Raw genomic sequence first — 18,778 nt, 5'->3', positions numbered from 1 at the left:
CTTAACTCACACAAAACAGCCAGTCCATTAGCGGGTCCTTTTTCTCCCCTTCAGAAGCACAGCCTTAACCTTACCTGGTTAGCACACCTCCATTACTGCAGCTGTCAGATAGCGGCACCTAGACTCCAGTAGTACACCTAGCCCTTATTTCACCCGTCGCATGCTCTTCAGACCAGCTTTCACAGAGGCCACAAGACAAACATTTGAAGCACAGGACAGATCACGTCTCTGACCTAGTTGATACTCTCCCAAGGATTTTATAATAGGAAAGAAAATTTTAAAACTCTGGAATCTCCTTTGGCTCACCAAATGATACACAATCTGCCTCCCTCAAACTCGGGTCACGTCTCTGCTGTCTTCATCTGTTGATCTCTGCCAACCTCGACCTTCCTTTCTGTCCCTCACACCTGTCTACCTTATTCTGCTTCAGGGCCTTAACATTTTCTGTTTCTCCTGCTTAGAGTGTTCTTCTCCTCAACCTTTTCAGAGTTGCCTCTTTCTCACAGTTCAGGTTGCAATGAAATAATCTGCTTTCATAGCTCCTTCCCCAACACTCACTAAAGCAATGACCATCCACCTCCCTCCTTTTAAGGCACTCTCTATCATACTATCCTTTTTTGTTATTTTTCTACGACATTTAACAGCATCTAACAGTAGCTTATTTTTGTGCCTGTCTCCCAGCAGACTTCTAGTGCCAGCGTCTTTGTTTCTCTTATTCTTTATAACACCCTCTGTGGGAGACTGCAGTATTGATTATGCCCAACCAAGCTGTAAGCACTGCAGGCTGTAAAGAGTTAACCTCTCAGTTGGGTTATAGAAGTGAGTTTGGCCAAAGCCTTTGTACAGAAGTCAGAGTAACTCCCACCCAAATTCTGTTCTCCAGTTAAAACTTTCTTAACCAGAAGGACAATGATCTAATTACAACCATATATTTTGTCTATTCTGTTCCTAATTCAAGAATGCTCTGTCTTTCCCTTTTACAAGCCTTGCCTCCACTGGTTTCCATAGAAACTGCACAACTGCACACCCTTGCGTAGAGCTTGCCTTTACCCCAACTGATTACCAATAAAAATCAGTAGCCTGAATTGGCCAGTGCCTTTGTTGGTTGCACTGGCATTGGTCATCCTGGCTCCCCACTTTCTGTCTCTCTTAGTTCTTTTAGTTTTTTTCCTTCAGTCCTGCCTCATACACTGAGCAGGAGACTGGAGCCTCCTGCAGAGGTTTCCAGTAATGCGGCAGGGGTTGACAGTAATCCTCAGTGCCTGGAACAATGCATGGTATAGTATAAATGTTCCATAAATATTTTCCAATTCCTGATTCAATCATCAGATCTTGAGTATCCACTGTCTACACATCCCCAATACAAACTCTTAACTTTCATTGTTAAGAATGACATAAAAACTGAGGAAAATCTAGCTAAGTGATTACAAAGAGGTTAGCATTCAATTAGTTAATAAGACACATTTATTTAAGACTAACTGGATTGATTGTTTGCTTTCATATTCAGAAAAAAATTGTAGTTTATTTTTGCACTTACAGATGAAGAAACTGAGGTTTGGATATTATAAATGGCTTGTGGTCCACGGTAACACAAATCAGGTACTGAAACCTTGTTGGCCTGTCCGTGAAATGACGCCCACCAAGGCTGTCTCTAAGGGCTGACAATTTGTCTCGCTGGGTCCAGAGTCTGCCCAAGTCCCTTAGATCATGAGCAGGGCAGGTGACCAGGAAGGATGGAGGGGAAGTTGTAGCCCTGATAAATTCTCCTTCTGACTTCCCCAAACACATTCTACTAAAAAGAAATTCCCCACTAAAGGTGCTCCCACCCTTCCTGTTGCTCCTGTTTTAGTCTAGTATAAGAGAACATTTATCTCCATGAACCTCCTTTTCATGATTGTGTGGCACATACACTTACATTTGAGTGTCAGGCTGAGAGGCAAGTGGAGCATCAAATACCACTGTAGGATGAGACAACTTGAAAGGTGTGACAGTGCTTTTCATGTCATGTTAGCTTCCCACCCAATCATCAGAGTCGCTTAAGCTGCCATTCTCTAGCTGGGAGCCTCTTCTTCCCCATCAATCTATGGATCTCCTTCCTATGGTTGTACCAAATTCGGAAGAAGGGCCATTTTGAAGACGCAAACAGTCCCTGGGAAGACTGATGTGAGAACAGATTATCAGGGGACAGGAATTTTGATTTAAGTTTTGGAGACTTGTAGAGCACAATATTTGAGTAGCTACTATTGGTAATAACCCCACTGGATACCTAGCATTGTTCTAGATGAATTAAATTTATTTACTCTTTCTTTTAACACGTACAAAAATGGGCATTATTTTTATTTTATGAAGAGGAAACTGAGTGAGTCTCAGTGGGTTGTAGGTTGTGTTTGCCTAAAGTCTTATTAGTATTAGACTGGGCTGAAAATGACAGGAACCTAAGAACCAAATGCAGGTTTTATTTCCCTCTCACAGCCACACAGAGCGGTAGGGTAGCTTCACAGTCCTCACACTCTGGGGCTGGTGTTGCTCTGCTGTCCTCCATACGAGCTTTCCATCTGATGATCTGATGCCATGGTTCTAGCACCAGCATTCTTGGCCAACTGCTTGCTTGCAGAATAAAAAACACAGAGAAAGAGAAATTCCACTTCTCTCAAGGATACTTCTTAGAAGTTAAAAGCACCACTTCTACTTGAGCAGAGTGTAATTTCAAAGTTGTGCCCAGCTACCAAGCAGACTGGGAACAGTCTACAGTTGGTAGGCATATGCCCAACTGAATTCAGGGTTTATAATTGAGGACGAAGAGGAAAATGTGTAATGAAGGAAAATTAGCAGTCTGCCATGATAGGGACAGAAGCTCGGGGCTGTGTGATTCCAGAGATCATAACCGTTCTGCCCTCCGGGGCCACCCCCTAGCACCGGAACTGTAGGGTGCTTGGCAGAGTCTCCACGGTGGCCTGTGTGCCTCAGAAACTTCGAATAGAATATGCAGGCTGCAGGACAGGTCCTAGTTATTTCCTCAAGTTTTTGCTCTCTCGGCATTTTGAATACTTTTACATATTTATTGCATATGTTTTCATTTTTTCTGAATCAAGCACTGGCTAAATGGTAACGTTTATGGTATGCATGACTGAATTGAGAAGCAACTCAGTTTTGTTCGTATATTCTCAGTACACTGTCTAGCATTTTACAAGTGTTCAACAAATATACGTTTACCGAATGGGTGAAAGGGTAGCTGGAGAGCGAGCAGTTTTCTTCTCTCAAATTTTATTTTTTATTATTTTGGATAAGCACAGACTGCCTTCTCAACTCACCCTTTTCTCCTCAGGTATGGGAGAACAGGGAGAAAAGAAAAACAATAATGAGAAAAGTGGAAAGAAGATGAGATGTATTTATTATGTAAGTAGTATTCTCATCTCCTACTTCCACCTCTCTCTTTAGTATTGATGTCACGAGCATACCTTTTCTACCAGAATGGAACTCCATTACAAAGGGCTTTCTTGGGAGAAGTCCTAAGTATGCCACATCCAACACTGATGATTATCGGGCTTCAGAGTTCAGAAATGTCTGGAGAAGTTGCAACTGGTGTTATTAAGTCAAAGTTTATGTGCTTTCTCTCTGTGCTATCTTCCTCAAAAACCTAAGTGGAGGTTTATATTTCAAGCCCTAAAAGTGAAATAAAATTTTAAAACTCCTCTCAAGGTGGTACTGGTAAATTCATAGTTATTTCAACTCCACAAAAACCAAGCATCATCATATTCCCCATGCAAAACACCAGCAAGAGCCACTGGCATGGTTTGAAATAAACACTCAGTACTAAATGACTTCATCAAGCTATAATCCTTATGCTCAGCAATTTAGAGGAAATCAGCAGCTTAACCAAGTTCTTTCTTTTGCTGAGCAATTGGGGGCCAAAAATAAAACAATATTACATCAAACTGCAGACAAACAAAAATCTGAATACATTTGCTATCTTCTCAGGGCCTTTCTGTACCCAGTGAGCACAGCAGAGCACAGCAGAGCCCAAAGGTGTTAAGATATTTTCACCGTTGTGCAGTGGGGTGGGGGATCATCCGGTCAATCCTGGGAGCATCATCAGTTCTGCTGGAGAAAAGTGGGGGAGAGGTCAGAAGAATGTGAATGTATTCCTCCCAGTGAAAGGGAGACCTGCTACACTTCTTTGACCTTTTTGAATGAAGGGAGGGTGCATTACCTGTGTTAACTAGCATGTTGCAAAAACTCCTTCTGGACTGCTAAATACCTTCCTGTGATTGATGGGAAATATATTTGTAAATATGACGTGCAGAACTCTGTTAGAAAGAGTGAGTTTAACAAAACTGTGTGTTCAAGTCCATCTAAAATGTGAAACAGCTTAGCCAGGCGCAGTGCACCAGTCTTTTTAATCAGCACAAAAGGTGAACATTTGTCTTATCATCATAATGTCTTATCATCATTATCGACGATAATCAAAGTGCCAATAAGCTGTTAAGATCAAGTTCACAGGGCCAGCGCAAGGTGAATTGGAGATTTCTGTGTTCAGTGAAGGTTCATTCTGAGGAGATCTTGAGTCATTTACCTGAGTCTCTGGAATTGTCAAACTGCCATGGTCAGTATTTCTCATGAACATTATGCTGGAGAACTGGATCCCAAGGAAAAGCTAGATTTTTAGAGTGAGGGGCTGGAATATGAAATATAGTACATGCTGTATTATGTTTAAGTCAGAAGAGAAGGTGAAGGTGTGGGTTGTATGAATGAACACTTATGAGCTATTCTGTGAGTGTTATTATAAATATATGTGGTACAATATGCCATAATAATTTTATTTCATTCCTAAACAATGTTCCCTTGCATCCTTTCAACTCATGGCTAAATATGAGGCTCTTTGCTCTAGAAAAGAGAGGACACATTCTACTTAGTAAAAGACTCATAGATCACAAAATGTATAGCAACTCTTGAAAATCAGGCTTTTTTGTAAGGAAGTTTAAGAATTTCTCTATTTCTTATTGAACAGATCAAGTGCCAGACTTCATGGGACTCCATTATGCTTAGGGAATATCTTATTTATCTCAGACTGCATGACAAAATATCATAGACTGAGTGGTTCAAAGCACAAATATTTATTTCCCATAGTTCTTGAGAGTGGAAGTGTGAGTTCAGGATGCCAGTGTGGTTAGGCTCATGGTGTGGGACTTTCCTTCTAGTTCAAAGATGGATTCCTCCTTTTAGAGGGGGGTAGGGGGAGGGAGGGAGGAGAGAGAGAGAGAAGGCTAATCTCTCTTAAGTGTACTGATTTCAACAAGGGGGCCCCACCCATATGCCCTCAACCTAATTTATTTGCATCTCAAATCTTTCACCTCTGAATACCATCACATTTGAGCTTAAGGCTTCAACATGAATTTTAGGAGAACAGAAACTTGTTGTCCCTAGTAGAAAGACATAACCCAGGATAAAGCACTCAGGTGCACAGCAAGAAGAGGGACAGAGACAGAGCCAGCAGGAGGCACTTTGTACTCCTCAGTTTTCCCTTTTTGAAGCTACACTCTGATATGAGACATCAGAAACACAGTGATACCTTGTTCACGAATTTAGTTTGTTCTACCATTTTGGAAAAGATAGTCACATTTGGGTTGGTGAGGGAAAGATGGCTGTGGTCACGTTTGCAACCAATACGGAGTTGGCAAACAAAACAAAATTTTGCCAAATGCTCCGTGAACTGAGGTACTGCTGTTGTATCTAGATACAGTTTTAGTATTATGGAGCCTAGGTGGATGTATTCTGCACAGAGCTGAAGAAAAGCTGTAAGTCCAAAGAGGTCCCATGAGTCACCTCTTCCACGATGCGACAGGAGATGGCAAAGGGTCAGTGGAAGGGATCCTGGGAGGTGAATATAGGTCGGCAATCTGAGCCTATGCTCGGAGAACACGGGTATTCTCCTATGTCCTAGTGAGTTGGTGCACACACATCTTAGTCACGTTCTCCTCACTGAGACAAATTACCCCACATCCACAATTTAAAGTATGAGCGGTTTGTTGTGGCTCATGGTTGCAGTCCATGACTGGCTGGCTGTGAGGCAGAAATGACATGGCAGAGAGGCACAGTGGAGGGGAGGTGCTTATTATAGGAAGTGGTGAGTGAGGGGAGGAGCTTGGGAGGGAGATTTACCCTTCCAGGTCACAGCCCCAGTGATGCACCTCTCACCAGGCCCCATCTTCTAACGGTACACTCATCTGAACGCATTAGTGGATGAATCTACTGCTTAGTATATTTCTACCAGGATCCAATAACCTAAAAGTCTCTCACCTCTGAGCAATGAGAGTTTGGGGGGACTTTCTAGATCTAAGCCATAACATTCTGTCCTTGTTTCCCAAAGACTCATGTGTATCTCTCTATGCAAAATGCATTTAGCCCATCTGTAAAAGTTGACAAAACTTTAATAGTTCTATCATTGCTGAAAAGTCCAAGTCCAAAAGTTTCCTTTGAGACTCAAGGTCAATGCTTAGTTATAAACTCTATAAAAATCAAAAAAGAAAGTTAAATACTTCTAGCATACAATGGCATAGGATAAACACGCCCATTCCAAAACTGAGAAGCAGGACTATAGAAATAAGTGAAACAAAAGTAAAGGCCAAAACCCAGCAGGGCAAAATTGAATCCTGCAGCTCCACGTCTGGCACCTGGGCCCCATTGTGGCAACATGTGTGCTAAAAATTGGGGTGGCAGCGGGGGGACTGTCCCTATGGCTTTGCCAATTTTTGCACTCACGGCCTGTCCCTTGGGCTACACCATTCACTGCCTAAGGCATTTCTCAGAAGACATTCTGTTTCTGACATCTCCAAATTCCTGGAGTCTCCACTGTTCTTTTAGCTTCACTATTATAGCTTCAGACGTTGCTCTCTCAGTACACTGCCTGGCCTCCAAGGCCTTCTAAATTCTGAATGGAAACCTCACTTGTCCCACAACTCTTTGATTCTATGTACCCGTAAAACCAGCATCATGTAGATGATGCCCAATTCTGCTGTAAGGTCTAGCAGTAGCTAGGCCCTCTTGTATCACGGCTGCAGTGTTTGTGTGTTTCCCTAGCTTGGAGCGCTTAGTCCTGTGAAACTAATCGCAAGAAACCAAATCCCTAGGTGGCCCTCTCAAGCAGGGAACAGTGGGACTGTCTTTTCAAAATGAAAGCTTTGCAGTTTCCCACCCTTGTACCTGTGATGGGTGGGGGTCTTGCAGATTTCTAGCATGACTTCAAACCATCTTTCATATTTTACTGATATATTTCCTATTTGGCTTTCTGATGCTAATCTTTTTAGTAATTGTGCTCTCCGTTGTTTCAATGCTGTAGGTGCTTTCTCTCAGGTGAAACTACAAACTTTTTGATGGGTTTTGGCTCTAGTTTCTCACTTTAAATTTGACTAAAAGTCTCCACCAGTACTCATGCCATAGCCTGAATGTTGGACTACTGTGAAATTTCCTCTGCCAGATTAATTATTCTGATGCCCTTAATCGCAGTCTCCTGAAAAGTCTCAAGATATGGGCAAAGGTAGGCAAATTTCCTACCAGAGCGTAGCACAAATGTTCTCGGGTCCAACTACCAATGGAGTCTTTACTGCCTGCATTCCTACCAGCATTCTGGTCTTGAGTTCCAATCAGAATCTCTCATCAAACTCAACTTATGGCATTCTACAGCTTCTGTAGATGACATCTCCAAAACTTTCCAAACTCCTCCTGAGAACCAGTTCCAAAAGCTTCTGAACCATATGATCAGGTATAGTTATAATAGCCCCACTTCCCTGGTACCAAAATCTGCCTCTAGAACACGAATCGCTGAGGGACACACTCAAGCACATCTACAACACAGAACTTGCTTCTGCAGTTCTAAACTGGGAGTGCACCAAGGATCCAGAGATGGTCCTTGAGGGTCTCCCCAGTGTTGACATTTGTGTCTGTCTTACCTAAGGAGAACATGCTGGACAAAGAGGAGAGAGTTTGCCCAACATCTAACTGCTGGCCACAGACCCTGGCTGGGGATTTAAGTCATTGCATGCCCCCCATAGTCGGAAATCATCATTCTGTGTCCTTGGTGATGCTGTGTGGTGGCTTTAAGAAGACACTGTAAGTGTTAATATATATTTATATAAAATTACTGGGCTAAGTGGATAAGTAAAACCTTAGGCCTCAGAAACAGCTCAGAGGAATGTTAGGCAGATGATCTCTTTCATAAACATATCCACATCTGTTCACCTGATCCCTAAATTCACCCTTAAATGTCTGATTTTGGTTTAAGTGGAAAAAGAAGTCTGTGTGCTGGGAAAAGATCTTGACCAGTGATAATGACTGTGCATTTGGGGCATTTCTCTCACAGCATGGGTCATGCGAACTTCTCAGCACGGCACTGACTTACTGGAGCAGTGAGAGGGAGTCTAAGACAGAGTCATTAACATCTCATCTGTTGAAGGGGAAACCAGCTGACTACTTGAGGACAAAGCCGCAAGCAGCTCTACATCCCAATCTATGGATTGTCTTCTCTCTTGATAGTTTCTTTCCACGCATTTAACTTTTTAATTTTTATTGTTTAATTTATCTATTTTTATTTGTTGCTTGTGCTTTTGATGTCATATTTGAAAAATGGTTGCCCTAGTGGAAGACATGAAGTTATGTCACAGCTGTTTCCTTCTGAGAGTTTTATAGGTTTAGCCTTTACTTTTAGACAGGTATTTGATCCATTTTCAGATGACTTTTATATTTGGCAAGACATGCTAAATCACTCTTCCATGTGTGTATTTAGTGGCTCCAGCATCATATACTGAAAGGACTGTTATCTCCCTCATTGAATGGTCTTGGAACCCTTGTGGGATACTTGCTGACCATACATGTAGGAGTCATTTGCGGACCTTCAGTTCTGTCCCAGACATATATATGTACAATTACACCAGTCTTTTGACTACTAGAGTTTTGCAGTAAGTTTTGAAAACAGGAAATGTAAGCCCTCCAACTTTGTTCTTAGTTTAGTAAAATACGGTTTAATTACTTAGATATGTACATCTTCTTAAAATAATTTTAAGGTAACATGTGTTTATACAAACTAAAAAACTATATGTTTTAGTTCCCAAATAGATGAACAGATGTATTATATATATGCATATAGACACATTTGTAAAACTGAAAGGAAATGTTTCAAAATGTTGTAAGGAGGTCAGCAAGGAGGGGTAAAGCTTCTCCCTTTGTTTTCTTTCTAAATTGTTAAGTAAAACTTTAAGTTGTTTTAACCACAAAGGGACCACAAAGACATTTATCTCTCTATTTTCAGGCTTTGTTTTGTTTTATCTCATGTTTACTTTAATGTTATGTCTTTTAGAATAATCTAATTTGATTTTGATATCTTAAAACTTTGTCAGACTGTTTTATTTATTACTGCATTTAAGTTCATATTTGGTAGGACCAGTTTTCATCGATCACTTTTCCTTTTGTAATCTTTGTTAGCATCCAATGTGCACTTTTTGCCCCCCAAAAGTCTTATCGTCACTTTAAATTTTTTAAAAAATCCATTGATGTTTGAATTGGAATCACATTAGACTATAAATTATTCTGACATCTTCATAATACTCACTACTCCATCCAAAATGTCATCTATTGCTCTGTTTTTACGAACTGCAGCCAGGGCTTGTGATTTTCTTCATGTGGGCACTGCACAGAAGCCCATCTCTCAGGTTTTCATTCTTGCTAAAATTGTAAATAGGATTGTTTTATTGTGTTTTTTTCTCTTACATATATATTCTCACTGATAGGCAATAACATATTTCAATTTATATTTTGGCCTCAAATCTATGCCTCCATAGGTTTTCAGCAGGTGCTTTGGAGTGTTAAGTTTAAATCACATTATCTGTGTACTGTTATTATGTTGTCTCTTCATTTCCATTTTTTCCAAGTACTAATGGGCAGTTTAGAACCTTAAATGATGTAATAGTAGGTACAAAGGGAAACTTTATGCTTTTTTGTTGGGAATGCTTAGTTGCTGGCAAAAAAAATTGGTTCAAAAATCTATATTTTTCTTTTTTTTTTTTTTAGAAAACATCCTTCTGTTCCTTATTTGTTAAGAGGTATTTTAAAGTAAAGAATCAGGAGGAGCTCTATTACTATCTTGTTATTGTCTTTTGAAATATTCATGTGCTGTTTCTCCTTCCAGTAACTTTCATACATGTAGGTATGTATTTTCTAGTACATACCATCTTTACCGTGCTGGAAGAGATTTTATTTGGTTGTAGTGAATCACTTGTTTTATCTCCTACTAAATTTATTTGCTCATATAGCATTTAAAATTTTTCATATATATATTTTCATAAGAAAAACTGGCATGATATTTTTATTGTTATTATTTGGTGTTATCAGTGTTATCTCCTGGTATTGTGGATACGCTGGCTTTATTGATCACAAAGAAGCATTCTATCATTTTGTGTGCTGTAGAATAGTTGGCAGGATTTCGGTCTATCTGGTGCAGTTTCCTCTCTCTTGCTCCTTGGTGCACACTTTCTCTGGTGTTCATCCCCTTTCAGCCATTGAAGAGTCAGGGGTGAAGTGCTGGCTGACACTGAGTCCCCACAGCCAGTGCAGGATCGCGTGTGTCCCCAGAGTCCACTGTAAGTGCCCTAACAGGTATTCACCAAGAGCCCCATATGAATCAAAGACACCCAGCCACAAATTGTCCAAAAAGCCCAACCAGGACTCTGCAATGTCTGCCTCAGTGGGACTGTCATTCCAGGTGTTCAGCTGGAAAAACTCCAAGGAAACATCAAAGTCCCATGGAAAAAAAGGGCCAACTACTGTGTGACCACCACATAGTGGTCCTGCTGCCAGATGACAGTGTCCCTGGCAAGTAAGATCCCTTGCGTCTGCAGTAAAGTTCCCCCCTCTGTTACCAGACCTGCAGCATGAAGCCATTTGGGCACTTTGCCTGAAATAGGCCAGCATTGGAAGAAGGAAGAAAATTTAAATTAAATGAAAGTTGGAGTTTTGATATTATACTGGATGAAATTTGAATTATTTAATAGTTTCCTGTGAATATTTATTTCTAGAAAGCTCTAAAAGACTAGGGACCCTGTTGGAGCTTCTGTCAGAGGGATGGATTCCCAGAACAGAGTTAGAGGAGGCAGTGATGAGCAAAAGCAGCCCTGCCTCCTGCTTGCTTCCACGGGTCCAGCTCAGTTGGCAAGCAGGAGACACTCAGAGAGAAACCACAGAGCATGATGCTTTCTTCTATGCAATTACTTGAAAAATGCCTTACTTTTATTGCGCTTTGGAAGGTGGTAATCATATGGAATCCAAATCTTGGAAGTTGTAATTTCTTTTTATTGATAGATATAGTGTCTAATTGAACATAACAGAAGGACAAAGAAAGAGATAAAAGAGTGCAATAGAATGACTGACTCACATAGGATTTTGGCCAAAAACAGCTAGACATCAAAATAAATTTAGGGCAATGCAAAAGTACAATTAAGCATAATAATTTATAGTTTGTGAGAAAAAGCTTTTTTCTAGAACCCAAGATTCCTTTAAATATCTTGGGAGAATTATAATGAAGTACAACTTTTTTACTTTGAGGTCAAGATTTTAAGTATTCTAGCTATTTGTGCTCTTACCTTCTAGATCAGAACCTAAATTTAATTAGGGATGTTTGATAAGTCATGCAACAGTTAATATATTTCTTTATTTTGTATGCTATCTCTAAGGCCACTGAGAGACAGTAGAAAACTCACCTCAAATTGGTATTCATTCACCATGTCAAGGGGTCACTGGACAGCACTTCGCAGCAGCCTTGGGTCCTTGGGAAGTGAGGAGCTGCCAGACTCTCCAGGAATGGTGAGGTCTTCGGGGACATGGGCAGAACATGTGTGCAGCATTCTGGAGCTGGGTTTGAGAGGCAGAAGATTGCGATGGTTAGACCACAGCATCGGAAACCAACATGGCTGGTAGCCTTTTATAGTTTTGCTATTTTCAGTAGGAATTTTGAGCTTAATATGCCATGTGCAATATTGAGCAATATCAAATCAATAAAAAATAACATGCACTTTCTATTTATACACATAAACATGGTCTCAACAATTTGGGGGAATATTTAAATCTCTTACTGAAACACATTTTGGTCATTTTAGTTGCATCTTATTTTTTCCTAGAGTTAACACAATGATTAAGCACCTGTCTCCCCAGGGAATTCTACAATAAAAGGCCTCTTTCCTCCTGCAGCATCGTCTCTTAGCTCCTATCTTTGTCACTTTACAAGCAAGAGTCCAACGGATGTGAGGACGACCTGGCTGCAACATCTGTCACCCCACCGATCACCAGGGTTGATTCGGCCGATCTGGCTGGCCCGGTGATGTCCCCTTCCTCCCTCACTGCTCCATGTGCGTCCCTCCAGAAGGTGCGCGCTCAATCGAAGAGGACAACCACCCGCAATAGAGGAGGACCGTTTCCTCCGTCAAGGGTATGTGAGTAGCTGTGCTCCCCTGCTAGAAACTCCAAACAAACTATCAAGAGTCCAAGCCTTACTGGCAATTCACATTACAGAAAAGCACATCTTTTTTGTGTGGAATTTGGATTTAATATGATGGGAGAAAATTGCGTTTTCAAGCTGGTCAAGAGGGAGAAAAAAGGTTAAGAAAATTCTGTGAACGGAAGAGATAAATTAAAGGCAGAAGTAAAGGAAATAATCCTTTTGTTCCAAGACCGGTGTTAAAGCTCCTTAAAGGTGTCTTCATTCATTAGCTTTTCTTCTTACACATTTGCAGGACTGCCCTCCCCCAGGCAGGTAAAGAAAATACACGTGAAGGGTTTGAGCTGTTTCTGTTGTTTCTAAAAATTCTGAAAGTGGGAAATTTACTGTTTCACTCAAAGTTTTTATAACCATCTCCCTAAGTATGAAATAGCTTCAGGGAGTTGTATTTTTCTGCTAATTTGTTGCTAAGTATTTCAGTCTGTGAGTTTTAAGGGAGCCTGGAGATCTCTTAGCAAATTGCAGGAACTTCCTAGGAGGCTTCAGGAAGAAAAAGCAGCCATTTACCATTCTTGCTTAATTTAGAGAAATTCAGTAACATCTCTGTGCACTCTATTTTCCTAGATATTGAAAATTTTCATGTCTGTGTGCTCAATAATTCAAGTTGAGCTTAAAATGGCCATGTTTTACTTTCCAAGGATTATCCTCGGGGAGCCAAGGGTTTTAAAAATTGACAGCCATGAAAACTCCCGGGCCTTCCTCCAACTGTGCATGCAGAATCCTATCTCTACCAAAAACTAAGCCCAGCCAGTGCCACGGGAGGTGCCCGCGAGTGTCCCCACAGTCCTTGCGAGTCACATCACACATTACAGTCAACTTTAGAGCAATGGGGCCATCTAGATGCCAAATATGGAAGGACTGAAAGGTAGAAGTCCCTTCCTGGACTCATTTCCAAGATTCCTTAAGGTCTAGAAATTAAAAGGGGCACAAGGAGGCTTGTACAGGAGTTTCTTTAGCAGATGATCAGGCTCAATGACTTTCCTCCATAAAGCACATTAAGTATTAACTCAAGTAGTTATGAACAGTTAAATTATGTATCATTAAAATTATATTTTATGAATATTTTGTTCTAATGATGAATACGTTCTGGTTATATATTAAGCCAAAGTAGGACTTTTCCGCCCAAACCTCTAGAAATGCCTCTAGCAAATCTGGGTTTTATTTCTTCCCAATCTGCAGTATGCAGTTTCCACTCATCCTCTCTGGGGTCGGTTACAGAGAGTATCCATCCTTTCCAAGCATCTCTGGTCGGGTTAGCAGGCCCCTCAGGGGTAAACATTATATGCACCCCAAGTTTAGCCAGAAGGTCTCTTCCCAGGAGAGGGCCAGGCACTCGGGCAGACACAAAACTCGTGGACCACTTCACATCCCCTAACTGTCAGGTCTGTGCTTGGCTAAAGGGCCATGCCATCTGGACTCCAGTTGCCCTCACAACGGTGGTGTCTGTCTTGGTCAAGGGGGCTACTGGGGTGGGGTGGTCGCTGCAGAGTGTTCAGCTCCTGTGTCAACCACGAAAGTTGTAGGTTGGCTCCCAACTGTCATTTCAGCCATGGATTCCCAGGGACCCAGAGTTAGGGAGCCTGGTCTATCCTAACCTGGCTTAATCTCTGCAAGTCCAATCAGACCAGGCAACTGGGCTCATGCTGGTCATAAGAACCAGTGCCACAGTTGGGAGCTTTCCAAATGAGCCCCAGAGGATTGGGTTGGTGGTTGGAGCCGGTGAAGTCAGAAGCTTTTTGGCTTGGGGGGCTTTGCTTTTGGTTGGGGGATTCATTTTTCCAATGTCTAAATTTTTTACAATGGGCACATTGGTCTGGGCACAAGGGGGTCAGTAGTTGGTTCCCTCCTTGCATGGTAATCCTGGCCTAGAATTAGGATCTGGTTTTCTGAGCACAACCATGAGGAGGGGACCTTTGTTTTATTTTCTTTTCCACCTCTCATTGGGCTTCATAGTCTCAGTTAGCACCTCAAGCAGTAGGTGGCATTCATGCAGGTGAATCCCTCCAGCTTTTGGAGTTTGCGGCAGATGTCAGGAGTGGCCTGGGCCACAAAACCAATGCTGACCATGGGTCACTCTGGATCCAAAGGAGTGAAGATGGGGCAACGCCTCACAGAGTCACTTTTGAAGTCACCCCACCGGGTGACTCGCCTGACTTCTGTAACACAGAGACAGTCTGGATTCGTTAGTTGGCTTTTGGGCAGCAGCACAGACCCCTTGAAGATGGCCCTGCAGTATCTTGCAAGGGCCTCTTGTCCCGCTCTAGTGTGAAAGTCCCACTGTGGCCTGGTCTCAGGAAGCATCTTCTTGGCCCAATCTGCTAGATCTTGGCCGGTCGGGGGGAACAGACCTTGAAGGTACTTTCTGGCCTCAGTGATGATTCTATGCCTTGCTTCAGTGTTGAGCAGGGCGTAGAGCACTGGCAGCAGTCATCCCAGGTGGGCAGGTGGGTCTGGAGTACCTGGGGCTTCTCAGAGTATGGTGGAGTGCGTTGTTTCCACTTCAGAAGATCAGTTGTGGTGAAGGGCTGGTAGTAGAGAGTGGCTCGTCTTGAGCTGGAAAATTATTTCTGAGCAAAAAAGATTTTTCCTGTCACTAGCTGACCTAACAAAGAGCCAGTCCCCTCCCCCTGTTCATACCCCTCCCACTCCCAGCACATGTCCTCCTTCATTGTCTTCTGTTCTCAAGAAGTGTCTGTATCCAGTGTACTTTTCTATCAAATCATGTAAACTAAATGTAACTTCCTCAACCTTGGACTGATAATAAATGCCTTAAACTGAAGATAAATGCCTTGCTTCTGTATCCCCAGCCCCTTCCATTAACCTATATAAACCCTGTCCACTGATCGCTTTGTGGAGAAATCCCTGTCTAGTCCACTGGTGTAATAAACTTGCCTCCAACCTCTGGGTGCGTTCTTGATTTTTCTTGGCCTGATCTTGCAATACCACTAAGAGCTGCCATACTGTGGACTGTAAGTTTGCCGTTACAGTCTGGGCTGCACACTGCTATCTTCCAGGGTGGCGAGTAGAAGTCGGGTTTCACAGACCAGCAGCTGCACAGTTGGGGCTTGGGCCAACCACAGACACCTGATGAGAGGTGTCTCAGGAGAAGCAATCTCATCGCCATGTGGGATGGCGGAGGGACTGGAGGCTGAAGCTGTGAGAGGTAGATAAAGACAAGGGCTGGCCAGAGATGGAGATGGGCCCATCCAGGGCTTCAGAGTGGTGCGGCTGCATGGACAGGTGGAGGGCCAGAAGGTGGACTAGCAGGCGGGGCTGGTGGTGGGGCATTTGAGGGGGGTGGGCTCTCGGAAGAACAGAGGCCAAAGGTGGAGCTGCAAATGGTGGCTCAAGGAGATGAGGTGGTGGCAGAGAATCTTCTTCTGGTAGACCCTGATAAACTGACTTTTTCAGGGTCTTGGAGAGGTGGCCGTTTTATGGAAAAAAACACATGGGGTGGGGAAGGCAAAAGCTTGTCCTGTTGTATATTATTGCTTCACAGAGGGGTTTATAAAGTATCTTAAGATGTACTGAAATATATCCAAGCATGCTGAATGGATGACTTACCATATTTCTTTGCATTCATTCTGCATTTTAATGTTGCTTTGCTTTTATGCATCTTGTAATAAATGTCACAGTGAACGTGATGGTGATAATATTCTTGCTAAGTACCTTCGTTGAATCAAGGCTATTTCTTAAGTATGCATCATCTAAGAACAGAGAAGGGATGCTAACCAGGATGAAGACAAATAGTCACTTCTCTTGGAACTTCTCCCAGTGCGGCTCTCCACCCTCTCCCCACCCAGCCACATATCAGGAGGATGACTCTCCTGCTATTCATTTCTCCACCTTGGAAGCCACACACCATCATGCCTGCCCTCCTTGTTGAAGCAGTCACAACTTGGCCATGTTTGTGGGTCAACACAAGGCCACACAGTAGGACAGCATGTGGGATGGAGGATTCTATGGTGGTCACCCTTGGAGGATGCAGTCTGGCAAACGTCCCCTACAAAGAAAACTTAATAGAAGACCAGGATCATGTCTAAAGAAAAGAAAGCAACAAGGGTGATGATCGAAGAGCAATAAACTGTTGTTTATCTGGTGATGGCACAGCCGATCACACCAGTGAGGGAATCAGAGGAGCTGAGTATGCAGCGTCTTTCAGCACCAGGGAGACACAGCCAGGTGCTCACGGAGTGGTAGCTCTTGCCAACCTGCCAAGGGAGGAGCGGATTTCAGAGTGCACATGAGCAGTCGGCATGTGCTTCTCAGCCAGCTGTGGTATAGGGTGTTATGTTCTCGTGTTGCCCCAGCCTCAGATATTGGCTGGTGGCTCCTTCCAGGGGACTCCACCACCCAGTTCTCTCGCTATTGCCAGTTGTTTATGTTGCCTTGTTCTGCACTTGGCCTGGTCAGTGGTGCCCGTCAGTGGCTCGGCGCTTGCAGAAATCTTTCTGGCAGAAGCTACAAAGGATCCCTTCTCTGGTGAACTTTAAATTTTTTTCAGGGATCCTGGGGTATCTGAATAGAGGACAAGAGGGAGTCGTGGCCACCTTTGCTCATTTCAAGGGTTGTGCCCCGGCAGGTTCTGTTAACATTTATGCTGTTTCAAGAGCTGGAATGTTGGATGATGGATTTGCAAGAGAACATGTTAGATGACGCTGTGAGTCTAATCAGAAATCATAGACCTCGCTGCTTTGGACAGATCTTTCTCCATTTGACTCTTCCCCAAACCCCAAGAACCAATGTCATATCTTAAGCAAATACCTTTCGTTGTCCTCAGAATTCAATTCCTTAAGATTGAGCCTGTAAAGATAAATGGAGAGAAAAAAAGACTAAATCTCTGAGGGTAAAACACAACCCAAAGTGAAATAGCGTCTTCACCAGAGCAACCACCAAACTCCCTAGCACCTTGCTGCTCTCCTGTCTCCATGGAGCACACTGTCTGCCCTATAATTTCTGTTCTTCAGCTAATTTGGCTCTTTAAGTGAAGAACCAGGCCCTTGAATGCAGTGCAAGCAGAGCCAGACCTAATTTTCTGCCTGTTCCAGCTCAGTTATCTCAAAGTTCGGGCCTCTAGTGGAATAAATTCCACAGGGTCTTTGGCCCTAGAGCAAGGCAGTGCATCAAACTGGACGTTCCTGCAACACCCGTGGACTTTGTCTCTAGCACCCAAGTGAGCCTTGTGTCTCACATATAAAGCACATACTACTGCCTCCAGGATGATCAGTGACCCCACAGCCCCGTGCACGTCAGAGACGTGCTGTGAAACAAATATGCAGCCTTCTCTGTGAGCACAGTGTACACTGCACCTGTATCTGTTTGGCTGATCAAAGACATGTACATTTATAGTGACCCAGGAAGAATGCGGAGGAATCTAAAGAAATCAGATTGCTGTTTAGGTGTCTGATTCTTGTGTATGTTCAAGTAAAGAAATAGAATCTGGAGAGGTTGCATTCACTTGACTTAGGGGGGATCGTCTCTGAAAATCTAATACATGAGATGTTTTGGCATTGCTAGGTATAATCATTCAGAGTAAATATATATTTTTGAAACTGTAACTGTTTATGTATATTTGTGTTTTATTTCTAACATCTTCATTCTTGCTGCTGAAAAGCTATATACTTCATATTAATCAGTTAACAGTAGTACCAAGATTTGGTCATTGGAAACCTAAAATATTTCATATTTGACAACGGGAAGAAAGTGGCAGAGAAAAAAAATAAGTGACCAGAACCTGCATTATGTACTTTTCACAGGAAATCTAATTATTAGAGGAGACTAAAACTTGGGCTTTCCCCACCCAGGGAGTGAATTACGGCCAGCGAATACAGGTGACGCCCGTCCTTCCAGCCCCAAGGAATGTCTGGCTTCTGGAGAGTCTCAGAACGCGGAAGTAACAAACAGTCTTTATTAATAAGGAATGGTCCTTTCCTGACTGAAATTTTAATCGCGAGCTACACACGTGAATCCTTTTAAAGAAATTGCTAGGGGCCGGGGAATTTCCAAGCCTAACTTCCGTTGGCCTGCAGCTTGAGCAAAACACACATCTGTTCTTTGATTGCACAGCATTTCGAATCAAAATAAACTCACACGGAGAGAGGCCTCGGTGGCGGTTTTGGCTCAGGTTTCCCTTTGTGTTGCGATTCTCCGAGACCAGAGGCAGCGCGGCTCCCGACCTCTTCCGCGATCTCCGAGGCTGGGCTGCAGCCACAAACCCGGGCCGCTGGGTGGCGCGCGAGG

The 18,778-nt window shown here is 42.8% G+C and overlaps 1 long non-coding RNA gene across 2 annotated transcripts; it reads right to left on the bottom strand.

The window, feature by feature from the left end:
• Positions 1-1,535: 1,535 nt before the first annotated feature.
• On the bottom strand, positions 1,536-18,772 carry LOC104866732. Of its 2 annotated transcripts, none has more exons than XR_781520.3 (4): positions 18,629-18,772; positions 17,303-17,341; positions 11,745-11,895; positions 1,536-4,101 (listed from the first exon to the last, which is right to left on the bottom strand). It is a non-coding gene; the product is annotated as an uncharacterized LOC104866732 (long non-coding RNA). The 2 variants fall into 2 exon arrangements; XR_002025561.2 differs by having other exon boundaries at positions 1,536-4,098.
• Between the last annotated feature and the right edge of the window lie 6 nt (positions 18,773-18,778).

This window comes from Fukomys damarensis, unplaced genomic scaffold, assembly GCF_012274545.1.
Source record: "Fukomys damarensis isolate Sample0158 unplaced genomic scaffold, DMR_v1.0_HiC HiC_scaffold_31, whole genome shotgun sequence".
NCBI classification, from domain to species: Eukaryota; Metazoa; Chordata; class Mammalia; order Rodentia; family Bathyergidae; genus Fukomys; species Fukomys damarensis.
This window is presented reverse-complemented; position numbering and strand designations above follow the sequence as displayed.